Below are 9,393 nucleotides of genomic sequence, written 5' to 3'. Positions count from 1 at the left end.
CAATTTGTCATCTCTGTTCGTTGTATATTTTCAGCCTTCGGGCTGCCATGTTTTTATAATAAACCGTTAATTATTATTATTATTATTATTATTATTATATACATACACACACACACACACACACACACACACACACACACACACACACACACACACACACACACACACCAAAAACTATTCAGAAAAACGCGACATCTGTTGGTAAACAGAACAACTTTATGAAGCTTCAGACTAAATAGTTTAAATAAGTAATATCCATATACCTCCAGGTTGGTGTCTGCCAAATTTTGTCCTCGACTGTACATATAAGAGCACTGAATATAACCTTACATCAACTCATGTAGTTCACGATCCATTTCGAGTCCAAATCTCACACCAACAGGTTAAGACAAGAGGGAGGACTCACACACAAGGACACTACACACACATTAAATAGCCTTCGTTGAATACTAAATCCCATCCACCAGATTTAACTTATTTGTTTCAATTAATCCAATTACCTGGGAGATTATGTACGTTCATTAAAAATCCAGTGTGTTTACGTATCGACAGCCTTTCATCACAGGCACCTGAAGTCATGAATATTTTACGCAAATGAGAGACGCTGTTATCTGCTGGCCTCTGGTGTTTTGATGAGTGAGTCAATTAATGTTTGGCTTGTTAGTGTTTGTGCAGTGATTGAAAGTACTCATCCATTATTTAATTTCGGGAACCATGTGCCAATGACTGGAACACCGAGGTATCTGTCAAAATGAACGTACACTAAACAGAAAAAATGTTCAGATCAAATTTCCAGATAGAATTGGCATCAACACATTACAGTAAGGATGATGCCTCAGCGCACAAGAAAGTAATACCTAGCAGTCCTAGCTGGTGCATAGTTAAATATCCTATAACACTGATCCGACATTAAGGCTTCAGAAAAAAAAAAATATTTGCTGATGAATTACACCTGCAGGGACCAAAGAATCTAATTTGAGTGAGATAATTTTTTTTTATCTCTTAATCGCCATCAATGACGAAGAACATACCATATTACTTAACGTGTTTGACTTGTTAATATTTGATGCGTTAGTTATGTTTTTTTTTCATCGTTTATTCTCCCTTAGCCTTGCTCCAGGGATGATAGAGAGGGACGAGTTCTATATAAGCAAACACGGTCTTATTTACCTTATTTCTGTCTAAAAACTATAACCCGTAAATTATCGGTACGAGTTTGGACATAAATGCAATCATGTAGCTTCCTCATGTTTATGCAATGGAAGGTTAGAATTAAAATGTATATGGCTTAAGATAGGAGTCTATGCTAAAGATCTGCTGCTGTAAAGTTAAAATGGTTATGGTACGATTAAATCCGTCTTCCTAAGCCTCGCGGACGTTTCTATGAAGGAGGAAGAGGTTCTCGGGAGATGGTGCAGCAGTCAGGGGCAGAGCATGAATGCAGTATTAGTTCCTCTCTATATAATTATCTTCCTTGAATTGCTCTGTTCTCCTGACCTCAGTGCAATAAAGATAAATGTAACTATTTAGGATTTTCGATCGCAGTTCAATCTGTTTAAGTCAATTTCCTAAGTAGATTATAGTAACAGCAATGGTTGAAATAGGGGGGGGGGCGAGAGGAGAGGTATATATCATCGCTGTGACCCTGATCAAGCAACAACGTCCTTACTACTAAGACATTGAGTGCATATCTATAAACACAAAACACAAACGGGTTGTGCAAAACCCACATTAGTCTTACTAAACACAACTATTTTATCTTCTCACTAAATTTATCAAGTGCTTACACAAATGGAGACGAAACTAGTAAACAGAGAGAAATGATAATGAACAGGTGTGTGTGTGTGTGTGTGTGTGTGTGTGTGTGTGTGTGTGTGTGTGTGTGTGGGTGTGTGGGTGAGGGTGTGTGTGTGTGTGTGTGTGTGTGTGTGTGTGTGTGTGTGTGTGTGTGTGTGTGTGTGTGTATGTTTTCATTGATAGGCTTCAGTACCATCCACTGACTTGATAAACTTTTTTTTTTGCACGTTTCTGCCTGTAGAGGAAAAATAAGGCCGAGATAACGGAGGAGATGTAAAGACGGGTAAAGGGATGATAAAACACTGGTAAAGTTGATGGTCTATAAAAGGAGACATATTGCCCCCAGGAAACTGCCCTACACTGGACTCCTGCCACGAATATTGGACCCCATAACAGTTTTTGGCAAGAGACGGACCACCGGCCAGTATTCGTTTTATGCTTCCGTTGTGTTCTTTGGTGCGTTGTAATATATTCTCCAGGACAACACATTTTACGGAGAGTGTGGAACCTTATCTCACACACACACACACACACACACACACACACACACACACACACACACACCAGTATATCTATATACAGTATTTATCCACGCAAGATGTAATATAATCATACTAGAGTATCAAGTTACGAATATTTTCTGAAGCTAGAAGATAATTTTTACCTTTTAGCAAGGTGTGAGAGCGAACCCTGTGCTCCATCACATTTTCCAAGAAACAAAGATTTTTTTTCGTAACATAGTTATTCGGCCTCAAAGGAAACTTGAGCATAAGTCTAGGAGCACATTTTAACTTTCTTCACCTTTTTTACGAAGCTAATTTGAAATTCTGAAGACAGTTCATAATGAGTGAGAGGAAATGTTTAACAGCATCTATGTCGCATTTAAAACAGAGTTCAAAGTTGTGATGTAAGATTCGTGTTTCGTTATAGATCTTTCTGAATAAATATCTCGGCTGTTGCTCCTGGCGTTGTTTGTGTTTACAATATTATCTTCTCGCGGGCTTTTTTTTTCATATTACGAACAGTAAAGTAGGTTTTGCTGATTATGTTTTTTATAAATTTTTATTATTTTATTACATTATCGTTACTATTTATGATTTTTCTCTCGGCCTCTTCGTAAAATGTGTATATGAAAAGCCCAATTATAAAAAAAACCCATCAATAATCGTCTATCTAACAACAAATTATATTTCTCTTTAAATGTGAAGATTTTTTATATTATTTATTTTTTTACTATAGCTTAAAAAAAAATAATTTACCAGAACTGAATCCTAGCAAACTCCTGAAATTAAGAAATCCAACTTATTCACATTGCTTCCTACTACTGTACAGCTAACTCTGAAGAGATCTCTGTTGTATACCCAATAATCATCTCAAACACTTGATCAGAATTAGACATTGTTGAGCGTTAGCAGCAAGTGACGCGTTACTGTAAGCAAGAGTGAAGGAGGATGGTGGAGGTGGCAATGTGTGTGTGTGTGTGACCGCCATAAAGTACAAGTGGGGGAGATAAATATATATACATTTTTTTTTATACTTTAGAAGAAAAAATAATAAATGTAATGACGTAACAAACACAAACAATGAAATAAACACTCAACCGTTCGTGTCAAATCTATGGAACCGTCTTAGCATATTAACTATTTTTGGGGTCCCACATTTAGAGAAAAAGGGAAAGAGAGGGTCTGCAATATTAACCAAAGTTGAGAGAGAGAGAGAGATTACTGTCACTCGGGAAGAAGTTATAAGGAGTGAGAGTGTGTGAGTTCCCCGATTGTATAGAGTCTACTGGTAGTCATAGTTCATATTACTTACTCACAGGCAGGAGGTGAAACACGGTGGAGAGAGTGACAGGGAAGGAATGACCGAAGGGGAGGCTTTAAAAGACGCTCGATAAAAGTGTACTGAGAATAATGAAAACGTAATAGGGTGGACAACTTGTAAAGGAAGGAGAATAAACGATAGAGAAGGTGATAGAAAATGGAATAACGTGTAGGAGAGGATAACTGACGTGTTTATCATCTAGGTGAAGAAAAATTGGATGAGGAGAGACTAAAGGATATATTATTTGATTCCCCTTCTACACTATATTTATAAACTTAATTAATTACATTACTGGGTGTGTATATGATTAGATTAAGTAGTTAATAATTACACATTTCTAAGCATATGTAGTTTTAAGCATCAACTCTTATATTTTCAAATACATACAGTAAAAATTCCGTGTGTCAAACTCATCAGAAATCACCCTCGTAGAACACAACATATCACCACCACTCTTATGCCACACACGATCAATAAAACTCCTAAAAAAAAGCATCGTTTCCATTAAGCAATATTTTTTTATGGATACAAATCGTTGAATCACACTAGAGGTGGTATTAGAGTTGCTGTGATAATAATACAATTTTCTTGTCGTTTTAAAGGTAACATTAAAAGCGATAAAACATAAAGTGGCTTCCTGTTCCCACTCACTCGTCTTTATTCCCTTTGTACCCATCCTTCAAGTGTGCAAGTCCATTAACTAGCTTTTGTACCATTACTTTACCTACTCCACCTCTTCCACCTCCTCACGTTAATGCAGAAGGGATGATTTTTAAAACACTTCCTCAGCCACTAACACCATAGAAAATACATAACTTATATTTAGAGATACGTCTTAGAGAATTATACATACGTCAAGAGTTGGCATAATGTTTCTGATTTTGTGTATTAAATTGTCTAACTCATAATGTACACGTATCCCTCTGTTTTCCAGTTTATAATAATATTTTTTTCTCATTATATACGATTTTCTTCTGAATAAAATACTTCCACTACGGTAATATAGTGACCTAACCTAACCTAACCTAACCTAACCTAACCTAACCTAACCTAACCTAACCTAACCTAACTAAACACTTTTAAATCTCTCTTTTCCTATACCTGCGACACTAGTCTCTCCTCCACCTTGCCTGCTGCAGTAAATGTTATTCTACCAAGTCGTTTAACTGTCCTACATGGTGATGCCTCTAGTGACTCCTATGGTCTTATGTCAAAGCTTCAACGAATAAAAACAATGACATATAACCTACCCTGTGTTAATAAAGATAACTAGAAACCTTTACGCATTCATATTCATCGGCCAGACTAGGACTTTGGGATATAGCAATCGATATATCTGTCAGTTTGTCTAAATATAATCATGAGTTGTCTGGAGTGAAATGAGTGTGTGTTTGTTGTCATGTGCTTGGTATAAGTGATGATTTTTTGCCATGATGTTTCCATTTCGATATTTTTACCTGAATTACAACCCTCATTATGCTATTATACGTCTTCGTCAGGTAACTATTGTCTCTCATACACGCGGTAGTCGTAAGTGATGTTTATTATATTGCTAAAGAATTTTTTTTCTCATTTATCTCAACATTTATGTCCGAGATATTCATATTCGATGGTAGAGTGGAATATAATGACGTCACAGTGTTTATGACTGGGTAAAAAAAAATAATGACGTCACAGTGTTTATGACTGGGTAAAAAAATAATGACGTCACAGGGTGTTTACATCTAGGTAGAATATAATGACGTCACGGGGTTCTTAAACTTATCAGCCTGAGTAATCTTGACAATGTGTTATCTCACCGAGTGTAAAGTAAACACCTGAACCTTTTTGCTCAACATTATGCTAACTATAAGTAGCACACGACGCTGGGATTAAAGATATATAAAGTCACTTGTTTTCAGGATACTTCTATGACAGATCCAATCTTCTTCTTGTTTTCCGAGATCGTGATAACATCAATTAGTCGTACTACTCCCTTTGCCTCTCACAATTGGTTACGTCCAGCTGAGAGATATTAGTTCTCTCTCTCTCTCTCTCTCTCTCTCTCTCTCTCTCTCTCTCTCTCTCTCTCACTGAATTTTAGCCTCACTCAACCATTATGTCATTCTCAAAACCCTTTTATATTGAGGTTTGTTATATCTGAAACCTCCATGTAATAGAATATATGTGATATTAAACTCCATTAGCATCGAGGTCCGTTAGATGTAATTTACTCCATATAGCGGATTATACCCATTAGATTGATGTCCGTTATATGGAGGTTTTACTGTACACTGCTCTACCCACAACTTGAACTTAGCGATGTGTTCTCGTTCTCTTCTTTTTTTCTTGACGATTTCCTGATAATTTAGGTTTTCTACATCTAAACACGTAGATAGATGGACAGATAGATACTTAGATAGATAGATAGATAGATAGATAGATAGATAGATAGATAGATAGATAGATAGATAGATAGACAGACAGACATATCAGTAAAATTAATTAGTAGTTACATTAGCTGCCAATAACTGGTGTAGGAATAATTTTTTTGTCACTGTTAAAATGTCGACACTTTTATTATACAATTACCAAACTGAAATGGCTTGGTACTCCTGCCAGTCACCTAGAGATGGAATGGGGATATATATATTTTATTTATATCTGGTTCACGGAATAGGTTAGGTTAGGTTAGGTTAGGTTAGGTTAGGTTAGGTTAGGTCCCACAGTTACAGTATTAATAGATGGTGAACAATTAAACTCCTGTTATTAGGTTTTTTGTTACAGGCTCTATCAGATAGCTTATGTTATGTTATGTTATGTTATGTTATGTTACGTTATATTATGTTATGTTATGTTATATTATATTATGTTATATGATGTAATGTTATGTTATATTATATTATGTTGTGTTATGTTATATTATGTTATGTTATGTTATGTTATGTTATGTTATATTATATTATGTTATGTTATGTTATGTTATATTATGTTATGTTATGTTATGTTATGTTATGTTATAGTATGTTATGTTATGTTATATTATATTATGTTGTGTTATGTTATATTATGTTATGTTATGTTATGTTATGTTATATTATATTATGTTATGTTATGTTATGTTATGTTATATTATGTTATGTTATGTTATGTTATATTATGTTATGTTATGTTATGTTATGTTATATTATGTTATGTTATGTTATATTATGTTATGTTATGTTATGTTATGTTATATTATGTTATGTTATGTTATGTTATATTATGTTATGTTATGTTATGTTATGTTATGTTATGTTATATTATATTATGTTATATGTTATGTTATATTATGTTATGTTATGTTATATTATATTATGTTATGTTATGTTATGTTATATTATGTTATGTTATGTTATGTTATATTATGTTATGTTATGTTATGTTATATTATGTTATGTTATGTTATGTTATATTATGTTATGTTATGTTATGTTATGTTATGTTATGTTATGTTATGTTATGTTATGTTATGTTATGTTATGTTATGTTATATTATGTTATGTTATGTTATGTTATATTATGTTATGTTATGTTATGTTATATTATGTTATGTTATGTTATGTTATATGTTATGTTATATTATGTTATGTTATGTTATGTTATTATGTTATATTATGTTATGTTATGTTATATTATGTTATATTATGTTATGTTATGTTATATTATGTTATGTTATGTTATATTATGTTATGTTATGTTATATTATATGTTATGTTATGTTATGTTATATTATGTTATGTTATGTTATATTATGTTATGTTATGTTATTTTATATTTATGTTATGTTATGTTATGTTATGTTATGTTATATTATGTTATGTTATATTATATTATGTTGTGTTATGTTATGTTATGTTATATTATGTTATGTTATATTATATTATGTTATGTTATGTTATGTTATGTTATATTATGTTATGTTATATTATGTTATGTTATGTTATGTTATGGTTAGTTTGTGTACTAACCTAAACTACGTGATTAAAGACTTTACCTGTTGAAGCGCACTAATAAGTTATAATCTCAACACTAATCCTTCTCTTCCATGTATAATCGATCAGTTCTATCCTTAAAATTTCCTAATTTAATCACATGTCAAATAAAATACACAAAACACATCATTATTTACGTATTTAAAACCTATCATACTTTTATATAATCAAAACTAATTACTATAATCATCAATGTAACACAGACTTTTATGCATAACACCAAAAGATCAACCTTCAACACTATATAACCTGGAACACTTAAAAATATATATATAAATAAATAAATTACTAAATACACCTGGTGGTAAATAATAAAATATAACCTAATACAAACTATCATTTCTACGATCCAATTTTGCCTTTATTTGCATTCGTTTCCATTAAATGCAAATCAAAATTTATCATCTGGATTTGTTACAGTGCAAAATGATGAGCAAAAAATGGATACAGTTCCAATTAATCTTGTATTCGAGGTCATTTGTGTACAGTAATTACCAGAAGCGATCACCTGGGAAACACATATGCGAGTCATTTTTTTCTTTTTATTCATTCAGTCTGTTCCGTATTTAAGTTATATTTTAGGTGTTGTGTGTTGTGTATGTTGTGTGTTATATGTTGTGTTATATGTTGTGTGTTATATGTTGTGTTATATGTTGTGTGTTATGTTACGTGATATATATTCCACAATAGGGAGCAGCGGGCTAGTGATTATAGCGCTCGCTTCCTGTCCTAAAGGTCTCTGGTTCTCGCCCGAGGAACCCCCAGTCGACCTAGCTGTGAAGAGGTACCTCAGAATTTTATCTGTCATAATTTTAAATTGCTGACGGACAAGTGTAATTTAGATGGGAACGAGAGCAGTAGCAGTGATCATGTGTGACAACATTTATTACTTCTCTTGAGGGAAAGTGAGCTATGTCTATAACTATGTGATAATACGTGAACGTGTGTGTGTGTGTGTGTGTGTGTGTGTGTGTGTGTGTGTGTGTGTGTGTGTGTGTGTGTGTGTGTGTGTGTGTGTGTGTGTCTGTGTGTCTACGTATATGATTTTATGTACTTTTAAATAAATAACCTTTTAATTGCAGTAATTAAATCAACGCCAAGTTATCACATAAAAACGCCTCATTTAACCCAAACTACATTATCATTCATTACTCATGTGCTCAGTGGTCGACGTACTGATGACCGCCCTAATATTCCTGCTTTTTAATGCCAAACACCAAAGAGCAATGACATAGTTATTGGGTAAAAGTAATCCCATTAAGGAATTATTATCACAGAGAGATTTTGGTGGGATTAAATTACCTGCTTGTACATTGTGTGTGCGAGATGTGTATGAGGAAGGTTGATTATATTACTAGACGTGGATGATCTGATAAAGCAGCTTTTATATACGATTCTACTTTTATCTAGGTTAAGGCATCATCCCTATAACACTGTATTGCTAAATGAACATTACTGTACCTATATAATAAACCCGTAACTCTACCTGTACATTCTTTATAAAGTCTTTAAGTATTGTCTACAGCGTTGTTTATATAAGCTGTAAGTACTCGTTGAACTACTATATACCACTAGCATTGAACATAATGAAATCATCAATTAAAACAAACTAAAATCACTTCACTATATACACTGTGTCAGATATATTCATAGACCGACTTGTCCTCGCAGCAGACATGTTACTTGTTGTAATCAAAACTTCGCGTGTAAAGAGTCTTGGTATAGTTGTTTGATAAGTCCCTCCCACGATGCGCCTCAG

Source organism: Homarus americanus, unplaced genomic scaffold (genome assembly GCF_018991925.1).
Source record: "Homarus americanus isolate GMGI-L3 unplaced genomic scaffold, GMGI_Hamer_2.0 scaffold24922, whole genome shotgun sequence".
Classification (NCBI taxonomy): Eukaryota; Metazoa; Arthropoda; class Malacostraca; order Decapoda; family Nephropidae; genus Homarus; species Homarus americanus.
This window is presented reverse-complemented; position numbering follows the sequence as displayed.